We start from the raw sequence: 12,689 nt of genomic DNA on the forward strand, positions 1-12,689 counted from the left end.
GGGACAACATTCATCCCCTATTCTGTACTCGGCTCTACCACATGCAATACCAGATCCAATGCTTACAAGCACCAATATAATACAGTTGAAGTTGGAAGTTTACATACACCTCAGCCAAATACATTTAAACTCAGTTTTTCACAATTCCTGACATTTAATCCACGTAAAAATTCCCTGTCTTAGGTCAGTTAAGGGCACCACTTTATTTTAAGAATGTCAAATGTCAGAATAATAGTAGAGAGAATGATTTATTTCAACTTTTATTTATTTCATCACATTCCCAGTGGGTCAGAAGTTTACGTACACTCAATTGGTATTTGGTAGCATTGCCTTTAACTTGATTAACTTGGGTCAAACATTTCAGGTAGCCTTCCACAAGCTTCCCACAATAAGTTGGGTGAATTTTGGCCCATTCCTCCTGACAGAGCTGGTGAACTGAGTCAGGTTTGTAGGCCTCCATGCTCACACACGCTTTTTCAGTTCTGCCCACACATTTTCTATAGGATTGAGGTCAGGGCTTTGTGATGGCCACTCCAATACCTTGACTTTGTTGTCCTTAAACCCTTTTGCACAACTTTAGAAGTATGCTTGGGGTCATTGTCCATTTGGAAGACCAATTTGCGACCAAGCTTTAACTTCCTGACTGATGTCTTGAGATGTTGCTTCAATATATCCACATCATTTTCCTTCTCATGATGCCATCTATTTTGTGAAGTGCACCAGTCCCTCCTGCAGCAAAGCACCCCCACAACATGATGCTGCCACCTCCATGCTTCACGGTTGGGATGGTGTTCTTCGGGTTGCAAGCCTCCCCCTTTTTCCTCCAAACATAACGATGGTCTTTCTGGCCATTTTTGTTTCATCAGACCAGAGGACATTTCTCCAAAAAGTCCGATCTTTGTCCCCATGTGCGGTTGCAAACGGCTTCTTTTTTAGTCTGGCTTTTTTATGCCGGTTTTGGAGCTGTGGCTTCTTCCTTGCTGAGCGGCCTTTCAGGTTATGTCGATATATAGGACTCGTTTTACTGTGGATATAGATACCATTGTACCTGTTTCCTCCAGCATCTTCACAAGGTCCTTTGCTGTTGTTCTGGGATTGATTTGCACTTTTCGCACCAAAGTATGTTCATCTCTAGGAGACAGAACGCATCTCCTTCCTGAGCAGTATGACGGCTGCATGGTCCCATGGTGTTTATACTTGCGTACTATTGTTTGTACAGATGAACGTGGTACCTTCAGGCGTTTGGAAATTGCTCCCAAGGATGAACCAGACTTGTGGAGGTCTACAATTTGTTTTCTGAGGTCTTGGCTGATTTCTTTTGATTTTCCCATGATGTCAAGCAAAGAGGCTGAGTTTGAAGGTAGGCCTTGAAATACATCCACAGGTACACCTCCAATTGACTCAAATTATGTCAATTAGCCTATCAAAAGCTTCTAAAGCCATGACATCATTTTCTGGAATTTTCCGAGCTGTTTAAAGGCACAGTCAACTTAGTGTATGTAAACTTCTGACCCCCAAAAATTGTGATACAGTGAATTGTAAGTGAAATAATCTGTCTGTTAACAATTGTTGGAAAAATTACTTGTGTCATGCACCTAGTAGATGTCCTAACCAACTTGCAAAAACTACAGTTTCGTTTCTTAACAAAACATTTGTGAAGTGGTTGAAAAACGAGTTTTAATGACTCCAATCTAAGTGTATGTAAACTTCCGACTTCAACTGTAAGTAGAGGATCAGCAATTAAATTATTAAAAATTGCATCGAACCGGCCTTACCACCGCGGACCACATGTAACCACACCAGCCCAGGACCTCCACATCCGGCTTCTTCACCAGTGGGATTGTCTGAGACCAGCTACCCAGACAGCTGATGAAACTGTGGGTTTGCACAACCTAAGAATTCCTGCACACACTATCAGAAACCGTATTAGGGAAGCTCATCTGCATGCTCGTCATCGTCACCAGGGAATTGACCTGATTGCAGTTCGGTGTCGTAACCAACTTCCGTGGCCAAATGCTCACCTTCGATGCTAGCACGCTGGAGAAGTGTGCTCTTCACGGATGAATCCCAGTTTCAACTGTACCAGGCAGATGGCAGACAGCGTGTGTGGGTGAGCAGTTTGCTGATGTCAGCATTGTGAACAGAGTGCCCCATACTGTCGGTGGGGTTATGGTTTGGGCAGAAATAAGATATGGACAACGAACACAATTGCCATGTGCCATTGGAAGACAGGAGTGATGGTTGCTGACAATGGGCCTCTGTACGCCTATGTAGATATTACATAAAAAAATCTGACATTTCCAGCTCCAATCGTCATTTACAACATTAACAATGTCTACACTGTATTTCTGATCAATTTGATGTTATTTTAAATGGACACTTTTTTTTCAAAAACAAGGACATTTCTAAGGGACCCCAAGCTTTTGAACGGTAGTGTAGATGCGTGTGGGTGTATTTATATCTATTTACATATATACACATCAGTTACACAATACATGAAAAGTAAACGCAAAAATCAACCTAATGATGATTTCATCAACAATATTGATTTCAACTGTCAAGTATTGACTCATCAGTGAAGATGAAAGGGGGTGGGGGGGAGACAGATCCTCAGGCCACAACCAATGCAACCAAGTTCTATTTTAGCGCCTGGTGTAACAGTACTCTGCTTGCGTTGTGTACAATCAATCCTCGACACGAACTCCAACGTGTAGCACCAGTCATGGAGATTTATTCTGATAGGAACAGCACAAAATGGCACGTCATGCAATGCACGGCTCTCCATCCAACTCTGCACTCACGCACGCTGGTTTGGTGCTTGTTCACTGGGCATGTAGTTACCAAAATAATACAATTACAATATACAATATAATATCTTTAACAATGTACCTGATAGGAACAGCACAAAATGGCACGTCATGCAATTCACGGCTCACCATCCAACTCTGCACTCACGCACTGTACAAAATATATGAACCACCCCACCAGACACAGTAAGTTGCTAGCTAGTACTGGCGGGAATTCTTTACAACAAAATGCACAATCAATATTCTCCAAAAAACACTGCATCTTATGTGTGATGTTCGAATAACATTTACAAACAAATTGATATAAATCGTAAATTTAAATCATCACTTGGGAGTATAAAAATCACTTTTGACGTAGAGTGCTTTGCGACCAACAACTTACCGCTGGTTTGGTGCTTGTTCACTGGGACGATTCTAACTGAAACATCCTCCCTGGTAAGCAAGCTACGCAAACCAGCCAATAAGATGCCATGTTGAGTAGGTGACGGCAAGACAAAACTAAAACCAAAAACCCATTGGCTTAACAATAAAGTGGCAAGGGGAATCACCAATAGAACCCTGTTACACTGGCTACGCAGACGCTTGCGAGCAGTTTGGATGAAATTATTGAATAACGTGTACATTTATTTTGCAACACTCGCGCACACATTGCGGCCGGTGTGATTAGCATGTTAGTCCATGACTGGGCTTAATCTCTGTCCGGGAAACCGGCCTAATGTGTTTGACTAATTACTGATTCTATCTGATAGGTATCCCCAGATCAGGGTATCTTGATGCTATCTGTGGGAGCTGGAAAAGGTAAGGCACACCTTTTACCTTTTAAGGTTTTCAAAATATGTGTACAGAATAATTTTTATGAGTTAAAATAATTTCAAACATATTATTATGAAATGTATATGGTACATTACTTAATCAAGTCATCACTGCTAAGACCAATGATATGATACAAGAATATAGGACAAGCTATTGTACTACAAAACATTGTCCAGAATTATAATTATTTACTGATCAATTACAAATGACTTCTCTCCCCAGATTCAAGCCCCCGTCACAGTCAGGAACTCAACAATCTGTAATCTGTGTTCCACTGGCTGGCTGGTCCAGCCATCTCTAGTGCATCTTAACACTACATGTTAAATGTGATACTGTAGAATCTGGTTGATATGAAAACAGGATTCTACACCACATTCTATTGTAGAGTAAAGAAATGAAACACATTTTGAAACCCAACCTCCAGTTAGAAGAATATGACCTCTGGGTAGAGGATCACTGTGCCTTGACAATGAGTAGTATGTGACTTAGTGTATTAATCATATACACCAGCTTCCACCCACACTGGAGCATGTGCATCAGCTTCTGCCTACAGCCTGTTCTAAAATGAAAAGGACCATGTGATGAGTGTTAGGATCCAGCATCAGTAGGTGAGAACCCTCTGTTCTGCCAAGGGGGAAGTCAAATGTGTGTATTTTTTTTAAGTGTATTTTATTTAACCTTTATTTAACCAGGTAGGGTAGTTGAGAACAAGTTCTCATTTACAACTGCGACCTGGCCAAGATAAAGCAAAGCAGTGCGACACAAACAACAACACAGAGTTACACATGGAATAAACAAACATGCAGTCAATAATACAATAGAAAAGGTACAGTGTGTGCAAATGAGGTACAGTGTGTGCAAATGAGGTACAGTGTGTGCAAATGAGGTACAGTGTGTGCAAATAAGGTACAGTGTGTGCAAATGAGGTACAGTGTGTGCAAATGAGGTATGATAAGGGAGGTACGGCAATAAATAGGCCATAGTGGTGAAATAATTACAATATATGTCACGTTCCTGACCTATTTCTGTTAGTTTGTTGTATGTGTTAGTTGGTCAGGACGTGAGTTTGGGTGGGCATTCTATGTTGTCTGTTTCTATGTTGGTTTAAGGGTTGCCTGGTATGGCTCTCAATTAGAGGCAGGTGTTTGGCGTTCCTCTAATTGAGAGTCATATTTAGGTAGGTTGTTTCACAGTGTTCGTGGTGGGTGGTTGTCTCCTGTGTCTGTGTTTATGTTACACCATACGGGATTGTTTCGGTTTGTTTCGTGCGTTTATGTAGTCTGTTCCTGTGTCAGCGTGCTTCGTGTATATGTAAGTTCGTTTGTTCAGGTCTGTCTACTCCGTTTTGTTGTTTTGTTAGTTATATCCAGTAAGTTCGTGTTTTCGTCTTGTCTTTAATAAATATTATGTGTTCACAACCCGCTGCGCCTTGGTTCCCTCAATACTCCTCCTTTTCGGTTGAAGAGGAGGAGGACCACCGTTACATATAGCAATTAAACACAGTATAACTTCAGGACCACAATGTCTATGTCAACCCAGACTATGGAACTCCAAATGGGACCTAATAATATCTTGAGACACAGATTACTGGAAGAGAGAATAAAGTAGACTGCACACGTCAAACGTTTGATTTATGACCCTATGTCCATATTTGGGGGGGGGTGAACATTACTGGGGGGGATGAACATTTCAAAGAGTATGGCCCTCCACCCCCTGTTTTATTGACCTTAGGGTTGTTGTCTATGAAACACGAATGTCCTGGGGTTTTGGGGTTGGCAGACGCCTTATAAATAAAGCCCAGAAGAAGACATGCGGCCCCAGAACACTAAACAAGATTTTTTTAAATAAACCCTGAACATTAAACAGAAAATTATGTCTCCTAGGCCAATTCTCGGGATGCTATGCGTCTCTTGTCAGGAACCCAGTGACAAAAGCCTCGAGGAAGTTTTGTGTGAAGCCCCAGAATGTTTTAAAGGAGTTTTGGGTACGAGTGAGGGACATACAGTATGTCTTACATATTCCAACCGGAGGATTCTACGGTTAAGATATTCACAGACAGTGGCCCCAAACCCCTTTATCAGGCAAAACCTGGGAGTTTTTCTCCTGCTCTGCAGATGAGAGAATGGCTTAAGATTAGGCTAGCGCTCTGTAAAATTGAACAGGCCCTGAGTGGTACAACTCTGCCCGGATATGCACTGGAAGAACAGGTCTGCGTACGCAGTGATCTGAAGGCCCTAAGAATCGCTTCAATGGCCTATAGCCCTGACGCCAAAGTGACAATTTTAGCATGTGAACAATTTGATAGTGCAAATGCGACAAAGTCTGTCAGTTCTCATGTATCTTCCAAAGCATGCAAGGATGTCAACTTTTTTATGCCACTGTTTAGCTTTAAATGGATTGATTATCCCATATTCATAACCCTTATGAATAAGCTGGACAGTCTTTTCCAAAATCGTGAACAATTACGGCGATGTCCGCGTCTATCCTTGAGACATACCCAGGACCTACATGCCCGACGGATTATCTACCCATGGAGTGAAAACATACGGAGCTTTGATGAAGCGTGCAAGAGAGCCAGGCATGGCGATGGTGAATTGGATACGGATAATGGTCAGGGCTAACCAGGCCCTTTATCTGTAAGAAAGGAATAGTAAAAAGGTGTAATTAATTATGACATGCTTTAAACTGTATGTACTTAATATTTTGAATTAAATAAAATGGTTTTAAAATTGTATCTCACCCCTTAATGAACGGGAAGCTCTCGTTTTCTCTCTCACCCCGGTCTGTCACGAAGAAAAAAGACTTACGGAAAAGCCATGTGCGTGCGTGTGTGTGCGTGCGTGTGCTGGTGTGTATGTGTGTGTGTTTCAAAAACAAAAAGGGTAGGGGGTGTGTGTTCAACAATGCCCAGGCATCTGCACTCAAGGCTCTCTCTTTCTTTCTGCAGGGGTCATTTGAAACCAAGGTTTGCACTATCATGCAAACGGTATGTACAGATATCTGCCTACCCCCCATCAAAAAGTGTGTCGGCGTCTCTTAAAATGGGGACTTTCGATTCATTAACACATATGCCTTTCAAATCCTAATTTATCTCAGGATGAGATGTGGGGGCTAAAAAGTCAAACAACCCCCAGAAAGAATACATTTACATTTACATTTTTAGTCATTTAGCAGACGCTCTTATCCAGAGCGACTTACAGTAGAGTGCATACATTTTATAACATTTTTTTTTACATACTGAGACAAGGATATCCCTACCGGCCAAACCCTCCCTACCGGCCAAACCCTCCCTAACCCGGACGACGCTATGCCAATTGTGCGTCGCCCCACGGTCTACACCATGTCTAGACCGACCCCCGGGGTTAAAACATTGATATTTCTAATCAGCGCATATACTAATGGTGCCCCCACCCCGGTCTATAAATTTACATCGGACACCCCCCAAGGTGCTAACCCTGAGGATGTAGGAAATCAAAAGGCAATACCGGCAGACACCCCCTCAGGGTTCTCCAGGCCCATTTTTTTTTTAGCATACAGGATATCGCCCGAAAAAACATCACCCCCCCATGCCCTGTAAACTCATTCCCTACTTTCTCTCCTTTTGAGCCAAGACCGAGGAGCGAGTGTCCGATCCACTCTGTTAGCACCGCTTTAGCCAGCTACAAACCCACAGGCCAGCAACCCCGAATAGTTATCGGACTGAACATTTAAAAGATAATCTGTGAATCCCTCCTAATGGAGCTTTCTGAAGGTGAGTTCGTGAAAAAATATATATTAGATATGGATGCGGGGAATTGTTTGAACATTAAGGATATTATTGTAATATTAAACATGAGTTATATGTGTTTTAAACGTGGGCCAATGCACGCATTCTTATAATTTAAAAAAATGTATATCGTATAAAATGTTAATTTTATCTAACGTTAATATTACCTAACGTTTGTAGGGTCTCCAACCTTTACGCAGCTGCTCAGAGGGATAAATGATCTGGAACAGACAGTGTTAGACGACGATTCTCAGGAGCAAATCGCATGCAGCCAAACCCCGTCACATTATTGTAGACGTAAGTCCAATAATCACATACACAAGAATTTTAAGACATTAAAAACAAAAAGTGTGCACCCTATATTAAAAGCAATTTTTTTGTGTTTACAGCTGACATACAGCCAAGAAGGATAACGGGCTCCATATGGACCCTGAACGGCAGATGACACATCAGATGACACAGATGCAATTCTCCCGTTCTGTACGAACGTTTTTTCAAACACACCAAGAACAGAGGATTTAAACTTCCGGTCAACTCCCCCGGGGAACCTCCACCCGCTCGCTCCACACAAGCAATGTACAACTAGGGCGCAAATACATTGCTCAGAATCAACCCTTCCGGAAAAGTACTACAGGACAGGGAACTTACGGCTTCACTACACGGCACTCCATGGACACGGTATGAAGCCATTATATATATATACTGTATATATTATTAGTTATACATATTTTATTATTTATACATTTTTAGGCTTGAATATGTTAAAACAAGGACAAATAATGTTTTTTCAGGCTCCAACGAGACAGGCCCGGCAGAATCAGGAATTCTTGGTGACAAAAGTCAAGCCCCCCCGGTTTCCGCGATTCGTCAGAACAGCCCTTGTCAAAAAAGCCGAGGTATTTTAATTATGTATTGTTAATATATAGTATTATACCTGAAATGTATATTTTTTATCTAACATATTTTTATGTTTAATAACCTATTTTGTATGCATTATTTTCTTTCAGACTCCTCCCAGGCGTATAACGGCACAGAAGACCTCACACATCTAGAGCACGCAGAGGATTCCGGATCACCGAACATTCCCAATGAAACAACCAAACCGGAGGATTTCAAAGTTATAAATGACATTTCCGAGGCCAACGACCGGTTATTATGGGATGCGGCCAACCTTCTTGATTCTGCCAATTCTGTGGTGGCAACAGACGGATCTGAAATAGAACAAGCTAGGTTTTTCACAGCCTTTTCCAGGGCTCTAAAATCCCGAAAGGTTTTGCTACACAGACATATGGGTGTTTTACTAGAGCGTCAGGATATATCCTTCTGGCATAGAGCAATTCCACGTATGTTAAACAGCAATCCGATTTAAAAACGCAAATACAGGCGTTAAAAGCATATATGTAACACGGATCCTTCCAGAATAACCCAAGAAGACACATCATTAATTATCCAAATGGCTGACCCAACAGACCTAGGCGAGACAGTTGAAAACCTCTTATCCCAGATACAGCCAGAACTCCAAGCTATAATTAACCATATGAATGAGGCGGGGGTAACGGACATAATACCGATAGATGAAAGCATATTATCACAGATTCCAGCCGAACTCATAGAAATGATTAATCGTATGAATGAGTCAGGGCCGACCGATGAAAACCTGTTATCACAGATTCCCGAAGCCCTCATATCGCTAATTACCCAGATGAACGAGAGCCTGAGATCTAATTCTGCAACACACACCCCTCAAAACCAGCCATTAACACCCATGTCAGAAGAGTCTGAAACGCAATACGATGTTTTTGAGGAATTGGAAAATTGTCTAATAAATCAGGATGGAGACGGTATTGATAGAAGTGTTCGTGTTGTGTACCGAAATAAATTCAACAATACAGAGATTCGACAGTTTTTCAATTTCGCATGGGTGAATCAGAATCTTGACTATGCTGTGTTTTACGTAATGATATTGGACACTTTGAACGAACTGTTAGACAGGGCTAGAGATTCTGGCGAACCACGTGATGTCTTACAGTTGGACATTTGTGGAGATAGCATGCATAGCACGGTATCTCTTATTTTACCCAATGGTGAAGCAGATCTTGAACAATTTATCGCCCCGCTAGAACGACTTGTTCAGTCAAATTTAGCCGTCATAGCCGATAGGACCCACGAGCTTGTAGTGCAAATAATACGCCAACCCCAGGGTGGTGGGGGTCAGAGAAGGAAGCTAGATAGCCTAATGCAATCAGAAATCATAAGCAATAAAAGGGCCTACCTCATAAACGTTCACAATCCTGGTAATAAGCTGTGCTTTGCAATAGGTCTCTCCCATTTACTCAGCCCTGGATGTACTGATCTAGCGGCGTTACAAAAGGCTAGAGAGCTCCAAACTGCTATGGGTCTAGGTATACATGATGCTGTGGCTTTCTCTGACATAGTCAAATTTGAAAACTTTCTGAATATCAAGATTGTGGTTTTGTACCACAGTAGAGCTAATGCAGCTCTCTTGAAATTCCAAAACAACCCCCAACCTCATCCTCAGACTCTGTACTTTTATGTGCAAAACGAACATTACTATGCCGTTACTAACATCACAGCGTTTTTAGGCTCACCATATGTGTGTCCATCATGCCATACCGGCTACACCCGAATGGGGGGGCACTCGTGCCGTTATAACTGTTCAGTATGTCTGGATAAAAATTGTCCTATGCAAACCTTAAACTTGACACCCTGTGAGGATTGCCACCGCACATGTCGTTCGGCCTACTGTTACGAAAAACACAAAATTGAAACATGGCACCCCAAGGCCTGTAAATCTGTAAGCAGTTGTGACATTAACAAGAAATGTCCAAAATGCCATTGCAATTACAACCTTAAAATAGACAGCCCTAAACCTCATGTGTGTGGAATCATACGTTGCCCAATCTGTAAAGGGCCTTTGAAAAGCAGAGACGCTGAAGTGGTTCAAGAAGTGCCACACGAGTGTTATATTCAGCCCATGGCTGAAGATGAACATTCAGAGAAATACGTGTTCTATGATTTTGAGACAAATCAGCAATCAGGGGTTCATTTGCCTATTTTTGTATCTACCATGACTTTCAAGGGTGAAAATTGGTCGGCCGAGGGACCCAATTGTGCACTGCTCTTTCTAAAACACTTTAGAAAACCCCAGTACAGAACCTTCACGTTTATAGCGCACAATGCTCGAGCCTATGACTCCTACCTTCTTCTGAACCCCTTGATACAGCAAGGCATTGCACCCAGTGTCATAGCTCAAGGTAGTAAAATCTTGTGTTTTGTAGACCCCGCTTTCAACCAGAGATACATTGACAGTTTAAGCTTCTTGCGCATGAGATTGGCTCAAATGCCAGAGGCCTTGGGTTTTGAAAACTCTGTGAAAGGCTGGTTCCCCCACTTCTTCACATCTGAGGAGAATCTACATTATATTGGATCTTATCCCAGCCCCGAAATGTACGGGTGTGATCAAATGTCTCCCAAAGAGTGTGAGAGATTCATGACGTGGTACGAGACAGTAAGACATGGCCCCTTTGATTTCCATAAAGAGATGGAATCATACTGTGACAATGATGTGGTTATACTTCGTGAAGGATGCCTCAGATTCAGAGAAGAGGTAATCAAAGATGCAGGCATTGACCCCTGGAGTTGTACAACTATTGCATCGGCGTGCATGAAAACCTATCGTACACACTATCTAACTCCAGCATCTATAGCTATCCCCGCGCCTGACAACTACCAACGCCAATTCAAGGCATACTCTAGTGGGTCCATTCAATGGTGGAGTACTTGGCCCAGGATAAAGACATTTTTATTCAATATGCTTTGAATCGGGGGGAGAAGGCGTTTGGCTCTTACCATGTAGATGGATACACACAGATTGACGGGGTTGAGACCGTGTATGAGTACAACGGTTGTTTCTTCCACGGTTGTAAATCTTGCTTTGTGCCCCAGGCCATGTGTGTCCTAACCCAAAATACTTTTGGGGAAATGTTTCAAGACAAATTGGATTCTTTACAGGCTACTTACGGGTTAAAAGTTGTGGTTTTGTGGGAGCACGAATGGACAGCCCTCAAAAAGTCTGATCCTCATGTTCAAGCCTTCCTTTCCAGCTATGACACACCAGAACCCCTGGAACCACGACAGGCCTTGTATGGAGGCCGTACCAATGCTTTGACATTGCGGTATGTAGCGCAACCCGACGAGACAATAGTATATGTAGATTTTACATCCCTTTATCCTCATGTAATGAGTTCCTCATGCTATCCTATGGGGCATCCGGAAATTATTCACCGCGACTTTGACTTACCCCAAAACTATTTTGGTCTGATCAAAGCAACTGTCTACCCTCCTCTGGGTTTGTTTATACCAGTGTTGCCTTACAAGGGACCTCAATGAAAACTTTTCTTTCCCCTTTGTCGCACCTGCAGTGAAAACAACAACCAGGAAAACGCTTGTGATCACTCAGATCAAGAAAGAGCCCTGACAGGTGTATGGGTCACAGTTGAATTCTCTAAGGTTCTAGAGATGAGGTATCGTGTGGCCAAAATCTTTGAAGTGTGGAACTTTTCCAGGAAATCAGACACTCTTTTTAAAGAGTACATCAAGACCTTCTTGAGATGCAAGCAAATTGCTTCAGGCTATCCTGCATCGGTCACAGATCAAGAGAGCAAAGACAAATACATTCAAGACTATCACGAAAGAGAAGGCATACTTCTTGACCCTGACAGAATAGAGGTCAACAAAACCAAAATAAATGTGTCGAAATTGTACTTGAACTCACTTTGGGGGAAATTATTGCAGAGATGCAATATGCTAACAACGTCGATCATTAAAGACCCCGAAGAATTTTTGGAATTAGTTTTTTCGGACCAATACGAAATTTCACATTTTTCATTCTTGAGTCAAGACATTGCCCTGGTGCAATGGAGGCGCAACCAAAAGTGGGTTCTACCCCCGGGTTATGTAAATGTGTTTCTTGCAGCATTTACCAAGGCCTATGGCCGACTTGAACTGTACACCCTCATGGAAGAGCTTCAGAGGTGGGTTCTTTACCACGACACAGACTCTGTGGTCTATGTAAGCAAACAGGGTGATTGGAACCCCCCACTTAGCAACTATCTGGGTGGTTTAACGAGTGAACTCGAAGAGGGTGACCATATCACAGAATGGTCCTCCTGTGGACCCAAAAGCTATGCTTTTAGGACTAAAGACAATCACGTGGTGTTGAAAGCCAAAAGGCGTGACTCAAAACTATGAAATGCCCCGCGTGTAAACTTGGAATCAATCAC

Source organism: Salvelinus alpinus, chromosome 28 (assembly GCF_045679555.1).
Source record: "Salvelinus alpinus chromosome 28, SLU_Salpinus.1, whole genome shotgun sequence".
NCBI lineage: Eukaryota > Metazoa > Chordata > Actinopteri > Salmoniformes > Salmonidae > Salvelinus > Salvelinus alpinus.